The sequence below is a fragment of the Pelodiscus sinensis genome, chromosome 5 (genome assembly GCF_049634645.1).
Source record: "Pelodiscus sinensis isolate JC-2024 chromosome 5, ASM4963464v1, whole genome shotgun sequence".
NCBI lineage: Eukaryota > Metazoa > Chordata > Testudines > Trionychidae > Pelodiscus > Pelodiscus sinensis.
Genome location: NC_134715.1, coordinates 80,138,203 through 80,163,963, shown reverse-complemented (window position 1 = coordinate 80,163,963; position 25,761 = coordinate 80,138,203). Strand labels below are relative to the sequence as shown.

The 25,761-nt window shown below is 44.4% G+C and overlaps 1 long non-coding RNA gene across 1 annotated transcript in view; it reads left to right on the top strand.

Moving 5' to 3' along the window:
- The window catches only part of LOC142829732 (uncharacterized), a 104,606-nt gene that overhangs the window by 50,475 nt on the left and 28,370 nt on the right, over nucleotides 1-25,761 (top strand). Inside the window, exon 2 of the long non-coding RNA XR_012904476.1 lies at nucleotides 15,283-15,371. This is a non-coding gene — a long non-coding RNA (uncharacterized LOC142829732). The remainder of the gene's footprint in view (nucleotides 1-15,282; nucleotides 15,372-25,761) is intronic.

Genomic DNA, 25,761 nt, shown 5'->3' with positions numbered 1-25,761 from the left:
GCTCGGCAATGAAATGGTCAGTGGACTTGAACTTGGGAACAATGGAAGTAATTTCAGCAGTTATGGATTGGTGTGCAGAGGACAGATGAAGCAGTCATAGATGAATGATAAATACATTTATCACAAGGTTCTGTAATGTATCCTATCGACATCATCTCCCCACTTATATTTTATGCGTAACACACAAGAAATAAGAAACGTTAAAAGCATTTCTATGACATCAAAGGTTTACATTAGTCTTCAACAAAAGCAATTCAACCTTAACATTTCAGATTTATTTTGTGTGGAAACAGCCCCTGAAGCTTCAAAGGAAATGATTTGTGTTCTGAACAAACAGCTACTATACTCATAACTCTTATTATTATAATTATTATTTGTCAATATTATATTGCAGATAGATAGATATAAAACAAATAGTCTTCCCAACATATAAGTTCTTTGATCATAAACAGGGGAAAGCTACTGTCTAAAATTTATCCCCAGGAGACCCCAATAAATCCTGACCATGCACTGACTTCATAGGTTTGGATAGTTTTGTTAAATCCTCCACAGAATTCCTGCAGTTTTAGGTGCTCATATGCACTTGTTCTCCTTTGATTTTTCTCATTATCATTGTTTTTTTTTTATCATAGCGCTTAGGAGCCCCGCTCATTTTACCACATAATAGCCAAAATGTAATGTTTTAGTGCTGGTATGAGACTATAAGTATAAAGATGGTAATACATCCTATATAATGATTTGCTTATAAGTTCTATATGATTCTCTGCTTCACTATGCCTTTCTTCTTGTCAGCATCACAAATTAAGTTGTGCTTCTTGTCTGCATTGCAAACTAAGTTATGAAAGGGTCTTTTTGTTATTTCTTTAGTGACTATGTACTCCTTTGTCTGAAATGCTCTGTAAAACTGTTTGGTGTGAGTGAAGGATTATGTGCATAGTTAAGGATAAGTGCAAAAGCCATCACAAATGTCCTGATGGTCAAGAAGATGTGAGAAGCTGGGAGAAGATCAGAATACAGCCATTGTGCCCAAGGCTGAATGAATTAGCAGAACTGATGAACCTTGGAGACAGGCAGACACTCCCAAAGGTGAAATGATGAACAAAAGATAATGATGGGAAGCCTGACAATAACCATCAAAGGATAAGTGTGGGAAAACCCCCAAGATTAACCACAGAAGGATCAGGGGTTACAGCATTATATTGCAAAACTCATATACTCAAATGGGAATTTCCAAGTATGAAAATGGGGTGCTTTTTAGCTTGCTGGACATCAGCCAACATCACAAATGTCTAATCAGGTAAACTCAAAGACCCTTGCCCTCCCCCTGCTCTGCCCCTTCCCTGAGGCCATGTTCCTGTCCTGCCCCTCTCTGAGGCCCTGTCCCACTCTCTCCACCCCTCTCCCTCTGTCACTTGCAACCCCCCACTTTTACCAGGCAAGAGCAGGGAGTTGGGGTGTGGGAGTGGGTGTGGGGTGCAGATTCTGGGAGGGAGCTTGGGAGGGTGAGGAGGATGCAGGGTCTGGCACTTGGAGGGAGTTTGGTTGTGGCTGGGCAGGCAGTTGGGGTGTGAGAGGAGGTCAGGGGGTCAGTACTTACCTCAGGTGGCTCCCAGAAGAAATGGCAGTGGCTGCTAGTTGGTGAGGGGCCAGATGGTCTCTGCTGCTTCTCTCAGGCACCATTCCTGGAGCTCCTATTGGCTGCAGTTCCAGCCAATGGGAGCTGCGGAGTTGTCACTCAGGGATGTGCCAGCTACTTGCGAGAGCAGTGCAGAGCAAAGGAGGGCAGAAAGCCTGTCTTAGTCCTGCTGTGCTGCCAGTGGGTACTTTAAATCTCCTGGACCCTTTGGCAATTGCTCTTTTTGCTCCCACGTCAATGGTGGGTCTGCCCAAAAGTTACAGTCTAGGGGTACATCTACACTGCAATGCTATTTCAGGATATCAGGGGAGTCCCAAAATAGCTACCCCTCTTTTGAACACGTCTGTTATTGCGAAATATAGCGGACGTGCTATTTCTTCATTGCTGTAAACCTCATTGCATGAGGGATAAGGAATGTCTTGAAATAGGGTTATTTCAAAATTTGGCAGTGTAGACACACCAAATTTCAAAATAGCCTATTTCGAAAAAGAATCAAAATAAGATGTGCAATTTACATAACACAAATTGCACGTCTTATTTCGAACTTAGGGTGAAGTGTACATGCACCCTAAGTATAGGACAAGAGGTGACAAGAGGGATATATATGTACATGGGAGTACAGAGAAATGATAAGACAATACTGGTTAGCATGATAGGCAGTGGTCTCTGCATCCTATCAGCCATAGGCCATTAGTTTGGATAATTCTGAAAATCAGATTCTGGTTAAACACCAACTATTGGACACCTAATCACTCATGCTAGTATAAATTGAGCTTGTGCATACAATTGAGTAATTGAATGTTTAGCTACTTGTGCAAACAGATACTCCTAGTGGGAATATGTGTGATATGCTGGAAATTACACCTCCAGCTTCAACGCAGACATAGCTATGGGCATGAGCTTCCTGCAAACAGTGCAGCCTGGGTAAGTTACTGCTTTAGCAAGCTTAGGCCTTGTCTTTACTGATGATATTATGTACGTGCTGGTGGCGCACAGTCAGTGCTGCCCCTTGTGTGGATGTTCTCTTCTGGTGTTTGCAGCTACATACGTTGCATTTTGCAACACTGTGGTGTATCTGTAATAGGGGTCTACACTGCAATACCTACACTCAAAAGGAAATTTCTTTAATTGCACAAGCCCTGACAGTTAAGGCTTGCCAGTACTAAACAAAGTAATGCTGTTCTTTTTATCTTTTCCCTGGCTGCGTGGTGTTCTGAAGGTTAATGAGTAGTCATGAATCTTTATAAATACTATACACGAGAGGCCTCCAAGACATACCATTTGTGATGGGTTCATGTTTCTTTTTATCTTAGTATACTTAGTTTTCCCTCGGCTTTTCCCTGTATAAAATCCCCCATCACCAGTGCCATCGGATTGTCTAAATCTAAATCAGCATCTGAAAACTTGCAAGCTGCTGTACTGGGAGCTAAGCCTGTTCGTTTATCCACAGACTTAGTAGGATGCAGGCAATCACAGTATGCTCCACAGTATCCTCATTAATAGCTTTGACCCTGACCTAGAAAGACAGCCTCTTTTTAATGCTGTGAAGTTGTTCAGTCTCAAAGGGAGCCTCCTACCTAGCTTCTCAATAGCTGAAGATGACTTGCGTGTGTGCGTGTTCGTGGTGAGATATGAGCTTCTTGTGAGTGAGAATAATGAATCCCATTTCAGTTAGCTCTGTGCACGGAGTGTTTCAAAAGTATATTAGGCATGCATCTGCTCAATGAGCAATGTGTATTTTAATGTGACAAATCTCCCCATAAAAATGAATTGATGCAGTATGTAGGAAAAACTGTGCAGGACCATTGTACGGAAATGTTAGCGCAAACATGCAAAATAAGATTAAAAAAAGGAAATAAAGAACTTTATTTCTGAGTTGCAGTTACAAGTTTGAAAGGACTTTGCTTTTAATTTCAAAGCTCCTTACTACATGATTGATGATGTGTCCCATATTTTGTTACCTTTTGGCATGTTAATTCTGGCTGTTTTATCATGGGGTGACTAAGGATTGATAACACACAAGAGAGAAATAAATATACAAGAGTAAAGTGAGACCAACCAGGAAAAGAAATCCAGCCACAAGTGATCTGAGAATTCAGTCTACTTCCCGTTTTAGGATTTTATTGATCATCTCCCTTTCCTGAGTCTAAGTCTGTCTAAAAGAGGGAAAATTAGTTTTTATTCAGTTTTCAGTGGAGTAAATCTGCTGTCAGTGATGTGGCTTCACAAACTCTTTTTGTGACCAGTGGGAATAGGAGGGCGATGTCTGTGGGAATGAGAGTAACCTATCTGAAACAGGAGGATCTAGTTTCACCCATCAGCAGTATCTATAACGCTTTTGTATTCTACACTCCACCAGTCTTCCTCAAAACAATGTAAACAACTATCTGTCTGATCTACAATGTTGCTAGGTGCTTGTCTATACTTACAAGGTTTTCCACACACTTGAACAATGTAGTTACAGTGACATAAGTTCATAATGTAGACCAGAACTAACATGTTTATAGTTACGGGGGAGAGTGATACTGAGGTGTCTTTATCAAGGATGTGGATCTTGTGTTTGGATATGAACAGTTAGATTATACTCTGGTAGAAGTCTCACTGCTGAGAATCTTATATTTGGCCAGTTGAGCTGTAGCTTTTCTCCATAGTGATGCTAGCTTGATAGTTTGTGGATGGGTATGCAGGTTTATTTAAGGCATCAGCACTGTAGAAAAAGTTAAAATTGCCCCAACACTACTTCTACACTACAGCCAGGATTGACGCTCCAAGATTGATGCACCAATAGTTCATTTAGCAGGTCTAATGAAGACCCACCAAATCAACTGCTGACCTTCCAGTTTACCCTGCTACTTTATTCCTGATGAGAAGAGTAAGGTCATGTTGACCCCTCCCCACATCCACCCACCCTCCAGTGTAGACACCATAGTAACTCAACCTAAGGTATGTCGACTCCAATTATGTTATAAATGTAGCTGGTGTTGTGTACCTGAGGGTGACTTACTACAGTAGTGTAGACTTACCCGAGAGTGAACTATGCTCAGTGCTCAAAAATGCAACCTAAGTTTGCAGCATGACTTTTAATTAAGCTACCTGAAGCCATAAATGTCTTTCAGCCCTTTTCAGTGTCAAGTATCAATGCAACTTAAATGCAGGAAGGGATGGCTGCCTTTGCCATTAGATTTGCATTGTGGACACATGTTACTGCATTGTCGACACATGTTCGCTATTGGCAGGATAGGAAGGATTTAGGAAGGATACACAGGAGCCCCATGTCTAACTTCATTCTGAGTGCTCACACACCGCCACTCTACTTGTGCAACCAGTGAAACATATGTCAAGTGGATATTTGGTGGGAAATAATATTCTGACTTAGAAACAGAACCTACAGAGGGTATTTAGCCTTTTGTCGCGGTAGGATATCTATTCACCCCTGGACGGGTTCTGTTTGGTTTTGGCTACAACTAGCATATTGTTCAGCACAGTAGGAAATTTCAGCTTAGCCCTAGATACCCCAAGGTTGTCAAAGGTCTGCTGTATACTCCCATTCTGTATTAGCTTTGTTCTTCAGCAGCTTGCATAGCATCTGTCTGCATCTGTACCAGAGCCATGCCATCCATAGGATGAATTGAGGTGGCCGCCCCAGGCCCCAAGCTTTTGGGTGCCCTGAGGGAGCTGCCCCAAAATCCTATGTACAGGAGAGACCCAGGTGATTATGGGGGGTGGTATGGGATGGCAGGAAGGGGTCGCTCCCCCCAACTCACCACATGGGTGGTGAGAGCTGGAGTGCCAGGAGCCTGCTCTGCTCTACTTTGCCATGCCATGCCATGCCACCATCTCTTTGCCGGCTGCACTCAGCTTATCAGAAGCAGGAGGAATCAGAGCCCTTTGACCCCAGGGCATTCTGGTTCCTGCAGAAGCAGGTTGCAGTGGCTGAGAGGATGGCGTAACAGGCTGAAGCAGAATAGGCTGCTGTGCTGTTCTGGCTCCCACCTTCCACAGGGTGTGGGGAGGGAACCCCTGCTGCTGCCACGCCGGGTCTCCTGTCATTCCCTGAGCTGAGGTGGGGGAGAGTAGGGGTGGGGTGGAGAGGAGCAGGGGCATGTGGGCACTGCAGTGGGGTTCCCCAGGCACCACACTCCCCTTGGGATGGCTCTGGTCTGTGCTGTACTTGACTCAATCCATCACTTTCTTCTTTGATAAATATTGACCTGTAATTTTGCGCTAGGGGAGATGCAGAAAAAAGACAATTGGCTCCACTAGCATTTCTTGATGTCTTTCAAATTATTTTCATTTACTATGGAAAATTGATAGTGTCTTGGCTATGTAATCTCCAAGCCCTCTTCCACCAATGTATTCTTTAAAAAGAGACATTTGGAAATTAAGAGAGACCTGTTTGTTTGTTGCATTTTGATAAACACCTCTATAATGTTACCTGGAAGGCTCCTATTTACATACAATCCAGATAATAATAGTGGTGGGGCTGGGTAAGGTCTGTAGCTCAGCTATACAGAAAACTCAACATAAATCCCAAGTGCAGCAGAAAAAGCGCACGCTAGGGTTTCACATTTAGGGTGTGTCTAGACTGCAGGGTTTTTTCAAAAAAAGTCTCCTTTTTTCGAAAAAACTTCCCCTGCGTCTAGACTGCTGCCACGTTCTTTCGAAGGTAAATTGAAAGAATGCAGCAGTTTTTTTGACAGTGGAAAACCTCGTTTTATGAGGAAGAATGCTTTTTATCAGAAGTGCTCTTTTGAAAAAAGCACTATGTAATGCAAACTGTGCTTTTTCAAAAGAGAGCATCTAGACTGCCTGGGTGCTGCTCTCTTTTGAAAAAGTGGCTCGCTCTTTCAAAAGTACTGGTTGTAGTCTAGATGAAAGAGGCTTGTAGTCTAGACGTAGTCAGATTTCTGGGATAGTTTTCTGTGGCATCCAAAATCTTCATGCTATTGTCTGGCTTAGTGGGTTGTTAAGGTAGTGCTACAACTGGGGTAAGGTGTCTCATTTCTGTGAGTGTCCACATGGGTCGCCACAGATTGGTATACAAACTGCAAGAAAGGCGCACTGCATTTTCTCCTTGGCTGGTGCATAATGATATCTAGGCTCTAATTTGATTTCTGAATGGGTTCTGAAATGCATCATTTTATTCTCAAAGGCTGATAACAATATTCTTTTTTAATTGAGAGGGACTCTTGTACTTTGTTCCTGTCCTCTTTCCATCACTCTGAAGGCGACTGTTAGACACAAATAAATCTGTATTGTTGGCCTTTTGGTCTCTATATAATGAAAGATGGATAACAGTGGACTTATTTATTAGGTAGCCATTCTGTAGCAGCAGTGGCACAATTTGTTACATCTACAGTAAATGCCTTGTAAATGTCCAAACAAATAGCTCTAGAGTGATGTGCAGACATTTCATTCTCTTAATCTGCAACAGCCTTTGTCTTCCATAGGGTGCTATGAAAGGCTTTGAAGTCCCTGGGAAAAATTATTATGCTAGCAGCAGAAAGAGTATAGTATTAACCTCCTGTGGAGACTTGATTCTTTAAGCATTAATGAACTGCTTTCATATTATAATTGAAGTAAGATACAGAATTCCTCTTTTTGTCTAGTGACTATTCTTATGGTTTGCAGCCATTACAATCAGATAAGGATGTTTCCTCTAGCATACTGAAGTGGGAAATAAGCTTATATTCTTCTTTTTTGTCTTTTCTACTTTTCATAACATTTTGAAGTACTGGAAATATTGGTGGTTGATAGAGACTAACATAAGTCCAGTTTCTCCCAGATTGAATGCATGCAGATTGGACATCCAAAATGCAGTAGAAATACTGCAGAAGAAAAGAGAATATTTTCTGGGGTAGAGGGTGCTTGGAGATTATATATTCATTCATTTTGAGTCTTGTCTGACAAACAATGCCAAAATGGTGGCATTTAGTAAAAGGCCACTTGCTAATTCTCTGACTCATATTCTTCTGATTTTACAGGATGCTTAAATGATTTTCTTAATGGAGATTGCTAATGAGCTTCTGTGAGCTGTGGCATTATTAGCAAAAGGATAGTCAGTACTACTGATAGTAGCTGCGATTATATAGCTAATTGGTATTTTAAAAATGTTTAGAACATCTACATTCTACGGACTTTATGTGATTCATGCCAAAACAATAATTAGCTAGAGTAAGTATTATTGCATCAGGTAGTCTGAGTTTAAAAATCTGAACAAGATCTCTGTGTAAGCTAGAAAGCTTGCCTTTCATTAACAGAAGTGAGTCCAATCAAAGATATTAACTTACCCACCTTGAGCTTCTAAACTGAAGAATAGCCAGGAAAGACCATTCTGGTTCATCTGATATTTTATGGGGAAGTTAACATTTCTTTCATGACTGCAAAAGCAAAGGTATAGCAAAAATAAACATATTTGAAAAGTGGCCCTTAAATGTCCAGGCAAATGCATATAATATGACTTCCCTGATGCTCCCAGAAAGAGGAGTGATGTCATGGCGAGAGAACAGGTTTAGGACCAAGGATTTTCTGAGTTTTAATTCCTGTTCTGATGCTGAATCTCTCTGTAGCCCTGAGCAAACAATTTAATTGCTATACTATAGATTCTGTAAAACGGAGACTTAACTGAAGAGGAATAGAGTGTGGGTGTGAAGAAAAATCTTAATAGGAGTCCTAGGGATTGTGTTCTCCTTAAGGAGCCATTTGTGCTCTCCTTTCACTCTTGACACTTCTGTTGGTTTTTAATGGTTGGAATGGAACATCCTCAATTTCCATTATTAATTGAATCAATCTCCTCCACCTTCTTGCCATTTCTCGTCTGCCTTCCACCTTGTCTCTCATTATTTTATTGTTCTTACTGGATATTATATTCATTAGATTAGGTTGTAAACTCCTGGACCATCGAGTTTGTCTAAGGCCTTGTCTACACTACAAAGTTTTGTTGGCAAAAGTTGCCTTTTATTAACAAAACAGGGGAGACGTACATACTACCAAATTATTTTGGGCACCAAGCTCTGTTTTTTTGCTGACAATATAAAACCACTTCGTTGAGAGGCATAGAGTTTTTAGGACTAAGTTAAAGGATCAAAGCACCAGTGTAGACACTGCTGTTTGTTTTGTCATCAGAATTGGCTACCACCAGTATCCCACAATGCCTGTTGTGACTGCTCACTGTTTTAATTTCTACTGCACTAATAATCCCTACCCCACCCTTGACCTGAGCAACAAAGTCCCTCATTCCACATGGAGAAGTCCCAAAAGCTTTCCCCTCAGCCAGAGAAGCCCTGGGGCCTACCACAGCGCCACCTTTCAGAGTAGCTCTAGTTTAGCACCTCCCTTTTCTTTTCTTTTCTTTTCTTTTCTTTTCTTTTCTTTTCTTTTCTTTTCTTTTCTTTTCTTTTCTTTTCTTTTCTTTTCTTTTCTTTTCTTTTCTTTTCCAGTGCAGGTTCAAGCTGCTTAGGGGAAAAACATCTCTTCAAAGATGCTTTTGATATGTAGATTCTGTAGTGACCGAGACAGTGGTATTTGCTACTCAGCTTCCTGGGTTCCTCAGTAACAAGGAGATTACTGAGGAACCCAGGCAATCGAATAGCACGTACTATCTACTCAGCTGCCCCGGAATCTGCATGGGGCATGATAAAATAAAAAATTTGCCATGAAACCCTGCAATGTGGGGTCCTATAGTCACGGCAGTATGAGGAGAGACAGCTCCTCCTCTGGCTTATTATAATTTCCCACATTGCCTACTGTCTCTCCACATCCCAGACACACCAATTTCCTGTGCATTGCCCAACACACTTCAATTGTAAGAGCAGTTGAATGTCTACTAGGATGCCCCTGGAATAATGGTATTGAGAAATCTGCGTTGTATGACACTGTGCTTGCCCCTGGAGTCATTGCAAACCCTTCCCAAAGTACCCTGTAGCCAGTTGCACGTCCGGAGAGCTACCTCAGTGCACTGGTCTCTGTGTCAGTGCAAGAGATGTTAGTGTGGATGCACTCCGACAAAACAAGGTGTGATGCGGCGATACAACCGGGGTTTTAATTGTACTTTAAAGCAGCTGAGTTCAAAATAGCATTATGTACATTTGTGGAACATAGGTCTGTCAATGGCTATTACTCAATATGGTCAGGGATGGATCACATGATAAATTGCCCTAATTTGTTAATTCCTTTGGAAGCATCTTCCTTGGTGGAATATAGGATACTGGGCTAGATGGACAATTGATCTAATCTAGTACCAGCCTTTCTTACGTTCCTAAAAGTTACAATGGCCCAGATGGAAAGAGAAAATGGGTAACTGGGATGTGCTCCCTCTGCACTGTGAAAAATATTTAGGTTTTCACTGGTTTGCAAGGACACCATTTTGGGTAGATAGAGGAGGGCAGCAGTCCCCACATGCTAAGAGAGTGAGGGGAAAGTGCTTGCATTCCATGCATGCCTCTCACACCTGGCTGGTGCACCAGCCCCTCCCTTAGAGTCCGGGGAACAGGATGAAAAGCTAGATGCATCCCGGAGCGCACATATAACTAACTTAGAAAACATACCCAGTATCTTACTATGCCTAGTATATTGTACCATTGGTAGTAATGTGGTATATTTGCTGCTTTCTTTAAGATGTGTGAGCTTGGGCAGATCTTTGGTATAGATTTTCTGCAGTTGGTGCTCTGATACTGTGATGATAAACAGCAGTAGAAATCCCTCAGATAAGATGCTTAGATAATTCATCATACTCCATACTCTGCAACAGATCTTTGCTATTGGGAACACATTGACTTTAAATGAATGATCTTTATCTCTGATATTGAATGAACAAAATGATTGATGTTTTTCCCCCTTCTAATTTGTGATGTATTTTAAAAGTGCTTCTCTCTTCAAAAGTTGTCAACTCAAGCCTTCCCTTAACCTGAAAAGAAGAAGTGCAAAATGGTACTTTGTGATGTGAAAGTTCAGGGAATGATTTCAAATCTTGTTGCTAATGGCATTTCTTGGGTTACATTTGGACATGCATAGCCATGTAAAATAATCTCCGCTTGATTTAATTGACTCCATATAACCTAGCAGGCTTCTCTCACACGATCATATCCCAGAGCCTCCCCCCAATACTTTACTATATTTCCACAGGTGTACTAAAAATGACATGAACCTGATGGAATTACATCAATTAAATCTGACACTAACCTTCTCTATTTTTAGAACTACATAAGCATGTGGTTTTACAATCTGGCACTTTCATTCCTGTGTAAGATGACCAGTGCTGCTCTAGGAATGCTGCCATGATTTACTGCCCGTGTATGTGACCCTGCGCTAAGCCTGGGGGACATGCCTACACCCAGTGCCCACTGATAGTCGCTGTGTTCTGTAATTCAACTCTGTAATTCAGTAACTTTAAAAAACCCAACTAAATGGTTACCACATGGTGGAAAATTGGCAATATGGGACTCAAACTTTTGTGTGGTATTAAATCAACAGATGGAAAAAGTTAAATATCGTCTTCTATGCCCTCCATGTGTTTGGTCCCATTGATTGAAATGCTTGTAAAGCATGACATTATTTCATTTTTATAAGGCTTGTCACAACCAGTGAAATGTATTACACGTGCTTTGAAAAACCTCATGCAGGTGCCTTTTGAGCTCGCACAAGTCAGAATATAACATACAGTATGTGCAGTCCATACTCCTGTGTTTAAATAATCACATAGTATAGTGATTTGTAATAATCCAGTAATATTTGGTGGGATTTTAACTGGAATTCTTTTGTATGCCTTGAAGTCAGGTAGTAACCAGTCTGGCAGATAATCAGCATATGCATATTAATCTGGAACTGGATACTTACAGTCATTACACTCTGTACACAGTTTACCTGGCATCCCTGGATTAGATTTTTTAAAAGACTTTAGGTAACTCATCACCATGAAGTCTCTGTAAAATGCAGTTCCTCCCCCTCTGAAGGGTGTGGACCTTATGTTGAAGCCTCTGCACTCACCTCTTATTCATGCTGCATTTTAAGGTGTTGCAGGTGCTTTTTAAAGACTGAATATTATCAGATACAAATACAAATAAATGGAATATTTTTAAAAGACCAAAGGTCAGTTAGGCATCACAAAGTCTTACAGAAAATCAGTGTGACTTGTGTGCCTAATTCACATTTGAGTGAAAGCCTCCCCTAAATGAATAGCTGTCAGACTAAGGCTAGACAATAAAAAGGACTCAGGGCTCAATTTCCCCAATACAAATGAGTTGGTGGTAGGGTACAGCGTAGAGGTTTCATAGTGTTGGTGCCAGCTCCTTCAGACATTCAGACTTATTCCAGCAGAAGAAGATGAGTATGGTAGATGCACAATTATGGACTGGACAACCTTTCCACTAATGGATGATACAGAGGGATGGGGCTATTTACATGAGCTTTGGGGGAAGACAGAGTGCCAAGTACAAGTGGCCAAACACAAGGGATTTGAGAGCAGAGCTCACTTTTAAAAAGTCTTATGCTACTTTTAATTAATGTATTTTGGTTTCTAAATACCATGATGATTGCCCTTCTCTTCTTCCTCTCCCCAGGTCCAAATTACTTGTATCACAGCCCCCCAGCAGCTGTATTGACACTTTGTAAGATTTTTTAACTTTTCCTATGCTGGGAGGGCAACAAGTACTGTAAAGGCAGGAATGAGCAAATACTGGCCTACGAGACGGAGCTGGTCCGCTAGGGTTAGCTCCTGGCGGGCCCTCACCATTATGCTTACCTGCATAGCCACCTGTACTGGCAATCACAGCTCCTGTTAGCCATGGATTGCCATTCCCAGCCAATGGGAGCTGCAGGAAGTAGTGTCCAGTCTGTGCTACTTCCTGCCACTCCCATTGGCTGGGAATGGTGAACTGCCACCAATGGGAACTGCTATTACTGGTACCGGAGGCCGTGTAGGTAAATACAGGCAGTCCCCGAGTTACGCGGATCCAACTTATGTCGGATCCGCACTTACGAACGGGGCTTTCTCGCCCCGGAGCTCGCAGGCAGCGGGACCGCCCAGAGCGCAGCGGTCCTGCCACCTCGACCTCTGGGGCGAGAAAAGCTGCTCTGGGTGCCCCTGGTCTGCTGGGGACCGTCTCCAGCAGACCAGGGATACCTGGAGCAAAGCCGGGGAGGCGGAGGGGTCCCGCGCCTCTGAGGCTTTGCTGTGGCAAAGCCGGGGAGGCGCGGGACTCCACCGCTGCTGCCGCTTTGTTCCCGGTGCCTCTGGTCTGCTGGGGACCGTCTCCAGCAGACCAGGGACACCCGGAGCAAAGCCGGGGAGACGGAGGGGTCCCGCGTCTCTGTGGCTTTGCCAGAGCAAAGCCTCACAGGCGCGGCGCCCCGCTGCCGCTGCGGCTTTGCTCCCCGTGTCCCTGGTCTGCTGGGGGGAAGCGCAGCTAGTGGCCCCCCCCCCAGCAGATCAGGGAGACGTGGAGCAAAGCCCCGGGTCTGTGGTAGAGCAGGTGAGGCGCTGCCGGTTGGTCCCGCAGCACCGCTCCTTGGCACTACTGGACCAACCCAGCAGCACCCCAGCTGCTCTGCCCCAGGCGTTCCCAAGTCAGCCGCTGCTGAAACTGACCAGTGGCTGACTACAGGAAGCCCCTGCCCCAGGCTTCCTGGAATCAGCTGCCGATCAGTTTCAGCAGCAGCTGACTTGGGGATGCATGGGGTTCTTAAGTTGAATCTGTATGTAAGTCAGAACTGGCGTCCATATTCAGCCGCTGTTGAAACTGATCAGTTTCAGCAGCGGCTGAATCTGGACGCCAGTTCCGACTTGAATACAGATTCAACTTAAGAACAAACCTACAGTCCCTATGTTGTACGTAATCCGGGGACTGCCTGTATAGCAGTGGCAGCCTGCCAGGGGCTAACACTGGTGAACCACCCTGTGTTGTTGCCCATCCCTGTGTAAGAGTGAGGCATGGTGCAGTCCCCAACCTTATCCTTGCCCAAGAAACTTTTAGGGGATGGATGTTCACCTCAGTGAAGCCAATGGGAGTTCTGCTTTGCCTCCAATAGGCTTTCGATGAAATCCTTGAACCTTGAATCTGAGTTCTTGCTGCATGGAAGATTGACAGTTTACAAAAGTTCCTGAATCAAGTTCTTCTTAGTTTGTTGCTCAGTGACTACTTAGCCACTGGCCTGGCTGTGAGCCAGCATTGAACACTGAAGTAAATATTAGCAGTAGAAATGTTTTGTTGCTTGTAAGTCTTTTAGATTTCTTGAACTTACAAATCCTGGATATCCTAGTAAGATGTGAATTGTTCAAAAGATCCTTTTAAGTAAATAAATGCACAGGAGAGATTTAACTGTGGTCTGAGTGTGAAGTGAGAAAATCTTGAATCCCCCAGGTGTGATTCTAAGTCCTACTTCAAGTGCACTGCCCTTGCTAAATTTTTCTCATTGATAATATCATCCTGGTTTGACCATAATAGCTTTGGCACTTACTATTTAGCCTTTGCCATAAGTCAGCTTGAGGCAGCTAGTAGGGGATCAAAGACTTCAAAAGCTGCTAAATATTATTACCTGCCAATGTCACTGTCTTTCAGCTACAGCACTTTTCTTATTCCAAGTTTTACTTTAATGTAAAAATGGAGCCAGAACAGGAATTGTCAGAAAGCTGTAGAGTGCAATGACTGAACTTTTGAAATTATTTCTAAGGCTCTGTGATGCTTCTTATAAATCAGAGAATCAGAGATGACTTTTCAACCTGGTCAATGTAGTTAGTCTTCATCAAAACCATCATTTCTGTAATGCACTGGCAACCTCCTTGTCCTCTGCATGCAAGGTCAGTCAGCATAGGGGCCTAAAAGATCTAAAAGAATCCATACAAAGAGATGCAGGGATAAAAATCTTTAACTACTAAAACATCTTTTGATTCCTCTTCATAAAATTCATCCCTTTAGTTTTTCTATTGGTGCCAAAAGTCAATTTTTACTTGTGAGTTTATGCTTTACTATCAAAAATTGCTCTCTCTCTCTATACAAATATAGAGAAAAGATACAATATGAAAAAACTCCCAGCCTTTTATCAGAGTTAGTAAATACCCATGAGTGCTTATCAGTTGTCAGGATTTCTCATTCCTTGACACTGAAGGAAATGTAAGGGTAGGAAATTATGACATGAGAAGTGGCAAAATCTGTCAAAATTGTCTAATTACGGTTCTACTTGTAGGTAGAAAAATCAAGTCATTTCATTCACTTTTCTCATGTAAATATTTTTTAGTTAATTAATTTTGTCAGTTCTTGCCCAGGGCTTGAGGCACTGAGGAGAAAGACAATGAAAAAATTTCTAGAATGTAGGAGCTACGTCAACCCCTATAAAATATGAGACTTTTAACCCTGAGAGAGGCCTCTTATGGTAAGAATATGAAGACAGGCATCATTCTATAACAGATTGAGTGAAACAAGAGACATTTGGTGAACTCAAATTCTTTCCTATACTCTGGGAGTCCCCTCAGCCTCCAACATGCAATGGCTTTTGTAAAACAAGGTGATGGGACACCACAGGTTCCAAACTGAACATTCAATGTCAGAATTTGCTTTTACACATTTGTAAGCAGCTGGTCTGAGCAAGTTTGAACTGCTTGAACTACTTGAACTGTTGTTGTTACTATGAAGTTCATCATTTGTTTCTGACAGCTCCCACAAGGCCGAGCACATTGCAAACATAAAGGAAGGCATGAGCCATGCTCTGAAGACCTTTGCTCAAAACACAAGCAGGTAAAAAGGTAAGGAAATGCATAGCATTAAAGGTTATAACTGACCATATTCTAGTAATTCAAGGCTTTCAGAATAGCACTTTGAGAGATTTATTTTATTTTTTAATAAGATAAATATATCAATTGTAGGTACACACAAGCTCACTATAATCAGCAGGTTAGTTTCTGTTAGGCATCGCAGATATGGCTCTTCAGGAGCAATTTCAGTGAAGAGAGGTGGGTGGCCTTTCAGACCAGCTTGGGAAGAGAGGGCTGTGCGGTGCACTACAAAAGGCTTTAGCTGGGGTCCATGGGTGTGATAGCATCCACAGAAATCAGGCCAGGTCAGGTCACACCTGCTTGCAGCTGCGACCTGGCACATGGGGTTGCAAAACTCTGCGCTCACAACTGAGTAATTGGTAGTACAACCTGTGTGTCATATTGAAGCACCGTTCAGGTTTGGTGATTGAAGAGTGTGGGACTGACTCAATAGTCCAAGAGATGACTCACTCACGTTGGCTCTAGAATTCAAGTCAAGCAAATGAGATTCTATTCCAATCCCTTCGCAAAGAGTCTGTTATTTATATTCTCAATTTCTCTAAAGCCTACATGTAAGGATGACAGTCATTTTAAAGAATTTAGAGGTAAGGCGGAGAGAGAAGGAAACAATAATTTTTGATGGGGCTACTCCAAGATTTTGGAAAATGGGTCACACTCTTCCATGATATTAATGAAGGAGGTGTAGAGTCTGGGATGGAGGTTGGGTGCAGAAGGGGGCTTGGGGTAAGGGATTGGGATTCAGGAGGGAATCTGGGTGAAGGAGGCAGTTGTGACGTAGGGTAGGGGGCTGGAGTGCAGGGTTTTGGAATGTGACATAGGGATTGTGCTGGGGGTAGAGACAGTGCCTGATGCTTCCCTTTCTCCTTTGGAATTACAATTCTGAAAGGGAAATGAGGTCAGGTAGCCATGTTTCTGAGCAATGTGCAGGGCTGTGGGACAAGCTGGGGAGCATCTTTCACAGGCTGGATCTGGTGGCTTGGCAGGCTGGATGCAGCCTGCGGGCCATATTTTGCCCAGGAGTGAGTTAGAGGGAAGTATTTTTGAAAAATCAAGCCCCTTTAGTATCTGAATTGTGCTGTAGTTTTTATGTGGTTTAATTCTTATTCCAAGTTTCTTACTTCTCAGGTTATGCCTCCAAAGCTAATTTAGAGGAAAAATAAATATTTATAACCTGCAGATTTACCTGGAGATGCTTGGGTTCTTAATTCAATTAAGGTTTTTTTTAAATAAAAGGAAAGTGTACATGCTTTTTAAAAATGAGTGTATTTTTAAAAAATACAGCATTATTTTTATGAAGTTCATTTTTAGTTCAGAATTCTTTAAAAAAGGGATTATTAAAATGTGTGTAATTGTGTAATTTTTAAAATGGGAATTCCATCAAGTTTCTTTTCTTCTTCTCTATAAAACATTTATCCCTTGCTGTGTTTTAACAAGAAAGGGCTATAGTCAATTTAGTTGCCAATAACATTGTCTTCTAGTTTTCAAACCTTAAGCATTGATTTAACTGAGCCCAAACAGAGTACTACTCCAAATGTCTCCCTTTTATCTTTTTTCTGTATTGAGAAGCAATCCTATTGCATGTTCATCCTATGTTTCTTGTTCATCTTGGTTCAGTCTCTTCCCACATTTACTCTATGATGTCACTTTTGAGGACTGTATTTGATATGGTGATTCTTTCTCTTTTCTGTTTGGTTTTATGAGAAGCAATCCCATATTCCTGGCACAACCAAACCCTAATGTTACTTTAAGTTATGATAAGAGGAAGCCGTATGCTGAATTTGGTGGTATTAGCTCTTATGGTTTAGGAGGAGTTCTTGATCAAACAGACAAACTCTCTAAATATATATAGTAGATAAGCCCCTCATACTTAATTCAAAAGGCTCATACTCTGTCTTAATTTCTATACAAAATAGCTCCTATTAATTTAAAGGGTATTTGTATGTTGTGAAAGCCAGTACAGAATTTGGTTCAAAGCATCCTTGTAGGGGGAGGGACTGAGAGAAATAAGAGAGAGAGAGAGAGAGAGCGAGCATTGCATTCATTATAATTATACTGATTTTGGTTTTGGCAGCAAACTTTTTTCGTAAAGAAGAATTACGTATTATTCTAGAGAGTTTTGTGATATACATTGTAAAAGAGAGTTACGTATTATTCTAGAGAGTTTTGTGATATACATTTTGGTTTTGGCAGCAAACTTTTTTCGTAAAGAAGAATTACGTATTATTCTAGAGAGTTTTGTGATATACATTTATCCAATAAGTTTCTGGACTGCATTGGAGACAACTTTCTGTTTCAGAAGGTTGAAAAAGCTACCAGAGGAGAAGCTGTTCTGGATTTGGTTTTAACAAATAGGGAGGAACTAGTTGAGAACTTGAAAGTGGAAGACAGTATAGGGGACAGTGATCACGAAATAATAGAGTTCATGATCTTAAGGAAAGGTAGAAGGGAGACCAGCACAATTGAGTAATGGATTTCAGGAAGGCAGTTTTTGATAAGCTCAGAGAACTTGTAGGTAAGGTCCCATGGGAAGCAAGACTGAAGGGAAAAACAACTGAGGAGAGTTGGAAGTATTTCAAAGGGACGTTGTTAAGGGCCCAAAAGCAAACAATTCCGCTGTGTAGGAAAGATAGAAAATATGGCAAAAGACCAGCTTGGCTTAACAAGGAGATCTTGCACGATCTCAAAATAAAAAAGGAGTCATATAAAAAATGGAAACTAGGACAACTAACAAAGGAGGAATATAGGCAAGCAACACGGGAATGCAGGGGCAAGATTAGAAAGGCAAAGGCACAAAATGAGATCAAACTAGCTACAGGCATAAAGGGAAACAAGAAGACCTTTTATAAATACATTAAAAGCAAGAGGAAGACCAAGGACAGGGTAGGCCCACTGCTTAGTGAGGAGGGAGAAGCAGTAACAGGGAACTTGGAAATGGCGGAGATGCTCAATGACTTCTTTGTTTCGGTCTTCACCGAGAAGTCTGGAGGTGTGCCTAACGTAGTGAATACAAGCAGAGAGAGGGTAAGTTTAGAAGATAGGATACACAAAGAACAAGTTAAAAATCACGTAGGAAAGTTAGATGTCAGCAAGTCACCAGGTCCTGATGAAATGCATCCCAGGATACTCAAGGAGCTGATAGAGGAGGTATCTGAGCCTTTAGCTATGATCTTTGAAAAATCATGGCAGACAGGGGAGATTCCAGAAGACTGGAAAAGGGCAAATATTGTGCCCATCTATAAAAAGGGGAATAAGAACAACCCAGGAAACTACAGACCGGTCAGTTTAACGTCTGTCCCAGGGAAGATAATGGAGCAGGTAATTAAGGAAATCATATGCAAACACTTGGAAGGTAATAAAGTGATAGGGAATAGCCAGCATGGGTTTGTGAAGAACAAGTCATGCCAAACTAATCTGATAGCTTTCTTTGATAGGATAACGAGCCTTGTGGATAAGGGAGAAGCGGTGGATGTCATATACCTAGACTTTAGTAAGGCATTTGATACGGTCTCGCATGATATTCTTATTGATAAACTAGGCAAATATAACTTAGATAGGGCCACGATAAGGTGGGTGCATAATTGGCTGGATAACCGTAGTCAGAGAGTTGTTGTTAATGGTTCTAAATCCTGCTGGAAAGGGATAACAAGTGGAGTTCCTCAAGGGTCTGTTTTGGGACCCGTACTGTTCAATATCTTCATCAATGATGTAGATATTGGGATAGAGAGTACGCTTATTAAGTTTGCAGATGATACCAAACTGGGTGGGGTTGCAACTTCTTTGGAGGATAGGGACATAATTCAAAATGACCTTAGCAACTTAGAGAAATGGTCAGAGGTAAACAGGATGAGGTTTAATAAAGAGAAATGCAAAGTGCTCCACTTAGGAAGGAACAATCAGTTCCATACATACAAGATGGGAAGCGACTGTCTAGGAAGGAGCATGGCGGAAAGGGATCTAGGGGTCATAGTGGACCACAAGTTGAATATGAGCCAACAGTGTGATGCTGTTGCAAAAAAAGCAAATATGATTCTAGGTTGTATCAACAGGTGTGTTGTAAGCAAAACTCGTGAAGTCATTCTGCCGCTCTACTCTGCACTAGTTAGGCCTCAGCTGGAGTACTGTGTCCAGTTCTGGGCGCCACATTTCAAGAAAGATGTGGAGAAATTGGAAAGGGTACAGAGAAGAGCGACAAGAATGATTAAAGGTTTAGAGAACATGACCTATGAAGCCAGGCTTCATGAACTGGGCTTGTTTAGTTTGGAAAAAAGAAGATTAAGGGGGGACATGATAGCGGTTTTCAAATATCTAAAAGGGTGTCACAAGGAGGAAGGAGAAAATTTGTTCCTCTTGGTTTCTGAGGACAGGACAAGGAGTAATGGGCTTAAAGTGCAGCAGGGGAGGTTTAGATTGGACATTAGGAAAAAATTCCTAACTGTCAGGGTGGTCAAATCTTGGAATAAATTGCCAAGGGAGGTGGTGGAATCTCCCTCTCTGGAGATATTTAAGAACAGGTTAGATAGACATCTGTCAGGGATGGTGTAGACGGAGCTTGATCCTGCCTTGAGGGCGGGGGGCTGGACTCAATGACCTCTCGAGGTCCCTTCCAGTCCTATTATTCTATGATTCTATGATTCTAGGACACAACCTGAACATCATATTTAAAGCTTCAGGGGGTAACCGAGTTAGTCTGAAAGGGTACGTCTACACTACAGCATTATTTCGAAATAGCTTGTTTCAAAATAGTTAATTTGAAATAAGATGTTTTGAAATTACGTGTCTACACACAAAATGCATTTCGAAATAGCGTTTTGCTATTTCGAAATAGCGCGTCCACTATTGGATGCTGAATTGCATTTAAGGCCAGCTGAAACCGGTTCCAGCATGGCAGCAGGTCAATGGTTACTTTGTGAGGCTTGTGCTTAAAGGGACCCCCCCGGACAGCCGGTTCTCAGCTTTCCCTGCTTGATGCCTACCTCGCTGAGGGACAGCAAAGCATTTTTGTCTCTGTCTGATTTGGTTGCCCTGACTCAGGACACCACAGCACTTGGCACCGTGGAGCCAGAGCTGCCCCTGAGTACTCTGGTGCTTATTTTGGATGACTTGATGCAAGCCTGGCAGCAATTGTTGGCGTCTGCCTCTCAGCATCTGCTGCAGCCCAACCCCCAGGCCCTCTTCTGGACCCTCCTAGGGGATGAGGAGGAGCAGCAGCAGTGCCTGGATGCCAGTGTGTCCCGCCGCATCTGGCGTCTGGACACCAGCAGCGACTGGTGGGAGCACATCGTCCTGGAACGCTGGGGAGACCAATAATGGACCCAGAACTTCAGAATGAAGAAGGACACCTTCCTGGAGCTCTGTGAGTGGCTCACCCCTGCTCTGCAGTGACGGGACATGCACATGAGGCCCTCCATTCCCCTCCAGAAGCGTGTGGCCATCACCCTCTGGAAGTTCTCCACACTGGATAGATACTGATCCATGGGGAACCAGTTCAGCGTGGGAAGATCCACCGTGGGAGCAGTGCTCATGCAGTCTCCAGCCACTGTGCCAGGAATGGGGCAAGGAGGGGCTGGGCTGCCCCAGAGAAAAGGTGGGGAGGTGGTGCAAGTCCCGTCCCCGGGAGGGTTTATTCTGTCCCAGCCACACTACGGACTGCCCGCAGTGGCCAGAAATGCAGGGGAGGGGAGTTGCTCCTGAGGAGGGGGTGTGGAGCAGTGGTAGGGAAGGAGCACTATCAGCCACCCGGGCACCCCAGTGACTCTCGGTTTTGTGTGTCCCTCTGTAGGTGGTCAAGGCCATCAATAGAGTGCTGCTCCGCAGAGTCATCCGCCTCACTGATGTGGACGTGGTCATCGAGGGCTTTGGCACCCTGGGCTTCCCCAACTGTGGGCGGGAGGGTGGGGCAATCGACGGATGGGGAACCCCAGAGCACCAGGCCTACCTGTACATAAACCAGAAGGAATACTTCTCGGTCATCCTGCAGGCTATATCTGACCATCAGGGCTGCTTCCTGGACATTAACGTGGGCTGGTCCGGCAAAGCACACGACGCGCGGGTGTACTGCAAGTCCTCCGTGTGCCAGAGGCTGCACGCTGGGACTTTCTTTCCTGATCTCCACATCAGGGTTGGGGACGTGGACATGCCTGTGTGGCTGGTGGAGGATGTGGCCTACCTACTACAGCCCTGGCTCATGAAGCCCTACACGGGACACCTTAACCTCTCCCGGCAGGCCTTTAATGCCAGGCTCAGCAGGGCCTGCATCATGGTGGAAGGTGCCTTTGGCTGGCTGAAGGCCCAATTTAGATGATTCCTCACCTGCCTGGACCTCTCTGAGAGGAATATTCCTCACGTGGTGGCGGTGTGTTGTGTGCTGCACAATTTGTGTGAAAGAAAGGGAGAGGCTTTCCTACCAGGCTGGATGGCAGAGGCCGACCACTTGGCTGACCTCTATGCACAGCCCAGCATGGCTGCCAGCCGGGAGGCCCATCGGGGGCCTGTCAGTATCTGGCAGGCCCTGCGGGAGAGCTTCCAGACGGAGGAGGAGTGAAGTCTCCCTGGTGTGCCCCACTGGGGCCTTGTGCCTTATTCCACCCACACGTCCTTCCACTTTCCCCTCCCTAACTCTCCTTCCTGATGTAAAATAAAAACACATGTGTTGCCAAAAACAAACTCTCTTTATTGAACATAACTAGAGTGCGGGGGGGAATGAGGGCGGGAGAGGGGAGGGGTAAACCTGGGAGGAGGGAGCTGGAAGGGGGAGGCAAGGGGAGAAAGGGGGAAGAGAAGCTCAGGGTTGGGGGTCTTGTTGGTCTCCCAGCACTGTGGGTGCAGGGGCCTTGGTGCCCCTGGGGGGGAATGGGTATGGAGGGTGGGGCCGGTGGGGAGCGGATGGAAGGAAGAGGCGGGAGGGAGAGCAGGAGTGGGAGGAGGAGCGATAGCTGGGCAGCAGCAGGGGCTGGAGTGGCAGGAGGCACCAATCTCTGCACCAGGGTCTGCAGGTGGTCGCAGATGGCAGATCACACCAGCTCTCCCGCTGCAGCTTCAGGTCTTCGTGCACCCACTGTTCCAGGATACGGACCTTCCTTCGCAGGATCCCCAAGTCACCCTGCTGGCCTAAGTGTGGGAGGATGTCCTAGGCGGGGTGGTGCGCACTTCACTTGGAGCTGCTGCGGCAGTGGAGAAACAAGAGAAGTGGTCAGTTATCTCTGGGGACACAGTGGGTGAAGCCCAGCTCCCCTCTGCAAGGCGAGGATGGCAGGTCTCCGGACTATCAGAGCTGATGTGCTTGCACACAGGCCATATTCGGCATTTCCTGCTATCCCCGGGAGTGTGAGCTGGCCCAGGACTGCACCCAGGCCCCTGTGCTGTATATAGTGTGGGTGTGGAAGGCAGGCCTACACACCCACACTATATATAGCACAGGGGAGATGTGCCCTGCCTCTGCGTAGAGGGGGCTTGTGGAGAGAGGGCATCGTGCAGTGTCCCTCCCCGGGGTCAGGAGCATGTCATGTGCCTTCATACATACACACGTGTGGGTAACAGGCCAGGGGCCCCTGTGTGACAGCTAGCCAGGGCCACATGCCCAGGGTGGCATGGCATATGCACAGGTTGCTGCATGCTCCGTGGTCAGCAAGGCCCACATGCGTGGTCCCTGGTCTCCCTCCCTCCCCGCCCCGCCCCGCATAAGGGGAGAGTGATGGCACTCTCATGTTGAGGCCTACCTGGCCTTGGATGACACCAGTGACATGGCTGCTGTGACGCCTCAGGGGTCCTGGGTGAGTGCCATGCTCCCTCCAGACTCCTGCGACTCCTGGCTGTTGTCCTCCTCCTCCTCCTCCTCCATGCCCTGCTCAGGGCCCTTTCCCCCAGGGTCGATGACCACCTGGGGGGCATGGACCGTCTGACCCTCCAGGATGCTGTCCAGGGCATCATAATAGGGGCAGGAGTCTGGGTCAGCCCCTGTTTGGGAGCTTCCCCCTGTGGCCCTGGCATAGGCCTGCTGCAGCTCCTTTATCTTCATGCGCACCTGTTCCTGGGGGCGCATGTGGCCTTTGGTGGCCAGGCTGTCAGCCATCCGCCTGTAGACGGCCACGTTCCTGCATCTAGTGCGGAGATCATGGATATTGGAGGCCTCCCCCCAAACTCTGCGGCTATTTCAAATTAATTTTGAAATGAAGGTTTGGCTGTGTAGATGCTGGTAAAGCTATTTCAAAATAACTTTGCTTGTAGACATACCCTTACAGAAAGAAACAACAAATGGTCTGGTAGCACTTTATAGAGTAACAAAACATGTAGATGGTATCATGAGCTTTCGTGGGCACAACCTACTTCTTCAGATGATTGGAGTTATGAGTTTAGGATGTGCAGACCCAAAATAAATAGGAGAGGGGAAGGAGAGGAGGGAGGGAAAAAAAGGAGGGGATTAGGAGACAAGGAGCTAGAGGAATTCCCTCTGTCTTCATCGCCTTCACTATCTGGGCCTATCTCACTATTGGACCACGAGGTCCCCTCTGAGCTATGATCCCTCTGGCTGTGTCCCAGCCGGCTATCTTCTTACCTTCTATGGACAGGTGACCCTTAGGCCCCTTGTTTGCCCGAGTGGCCAGTTGCAGTCCTTAGTTGACAAACTGCAGTGTGTGTGTGTGTGTGTGTGTGTGTCAGAGAGAGAGAGAGAGAGAGAGAGAGAGAGAGAAATCCCTCTATTATTGATTCTGGCTCAGGGACCTGCTGACAACCAACCATTACCCCTTCTTTCCTGACATGTTTCTCCCTTCTCACCCTCAAGCAAAAGAGAGCTTTTCTGCTTCTTCCTTGCTGAACAGCCATTTTATGTAGTAAGTGTGAGCTCCTTATGATGCCCATTACTTTCCCCATGAGTTCTTGCTTGAGGGATCATTTTCCACAGAGAAAGAACTAGCTCAGAACTATCTCTGAACAACAAGGTAACAGAAAAGATCAAACCACCTGGCTGTCGTTGCAGTAGAGCTGTATCTGTCTTACAAAATAGATTTGAATAGACTGATGGATGTGTTTGCTGAAATGCACCTAAGATGACGAATGTTGCAGTAGGCTGTTAAAATTACAGAAAATTGACATCCAAGAAAAAGTCCCCTATATAGAGTCCTCCTCCTCCTGTTATCCAACATTCTGCACATTTATTTTGTTACTACTAGTTGAGTATCACAGAGGGTATGTCTACACTTGCTCGTTAGTTCAAGCTAGGTAGGGTAATTAGGGCAAGCGGAGTTGCAAATTAAGCCCGGGATTTAAATATCCCGGGCTTCATTTGCATGTTCCCGGGCGCCGCCATTTTTAAATCCCCCTTAGTCTGAACTCCGTGCCCGCGGCTACATGCGGCACGGAGTACGTAGTTTGAATGAAAGATCCTAATTCAAACTACTGTTACTCCTCGTGGAATTAGGATCTTTAATTCGAACTACCTACTCTGTGCCGCGTGTAATCACGGGGACGAAATTCAGACTAAGGGGGATTTAAAAATGGCGGCGCCCGGGAACATGCAAATGAAGCCCGGGATATTTAAATCCCGGGCTTCATTTGCAACTCCGCTTGCCCTAATTACCCTACTTAGCTCGAACTAATGAGCTAGTGGAGACGTACCCATTTAAGTTTGTTGAAATAATAAATGATAATCTTTCTCGTCTTTATTTTTGGTTTTGTTTCATACTGCAATTACCGGGAGCTATGTCTACACTGCCCTCTCTTGTGCAAGAAAATATACAAATGAGGCAAAGTGGTGAATATTGCCGTGCCTTTTAACAGAAGACCATTATATTGACTTGCCATTGTGGAGCGTGTTCAAAAGATCCCATCCACGGGCTCCGTGTTGAGCCCTGCATAAACCCAAACTGCACCATGGGCTACAAACAAACAGGCCACAGGCAGCACACAGCCCACAGGCCATGTGTTGAGTAGCCATGACCTGTATCAATTCTGTTAGCACCTCCTTTCTCTCTTCTGCAAATATACTATACTGTACTCCACTGTTCTTTGATTGTTCAGAAACAAAAACCAGTCATGTGCTGCAGCCTGCCAGTCACGCCTTAGCTTTTCCCAACCTTGGTCATACTACAGGGTGACCTCAACACATGCCCAGTCTCAGATTTCCCCTGAGAAATATATGTTGTAAGTTGCCCAGCCCTCCCGTAGATCCTTGTGCCAACTTCTGTTGTGGTTTAGAACATATGTTAAAAACATGAGATAGGGAGATTTTATAACTTCTCAACAAAGTTGTGCAGGACAATATTGACCAGCAAAATTATAAGTTTTCAGGTGATATTTCAGAAGGAATGCCTTGTATAAAGATTATTAGAATACTATGCAAATTTTTATCCAAACATGAAGCCTA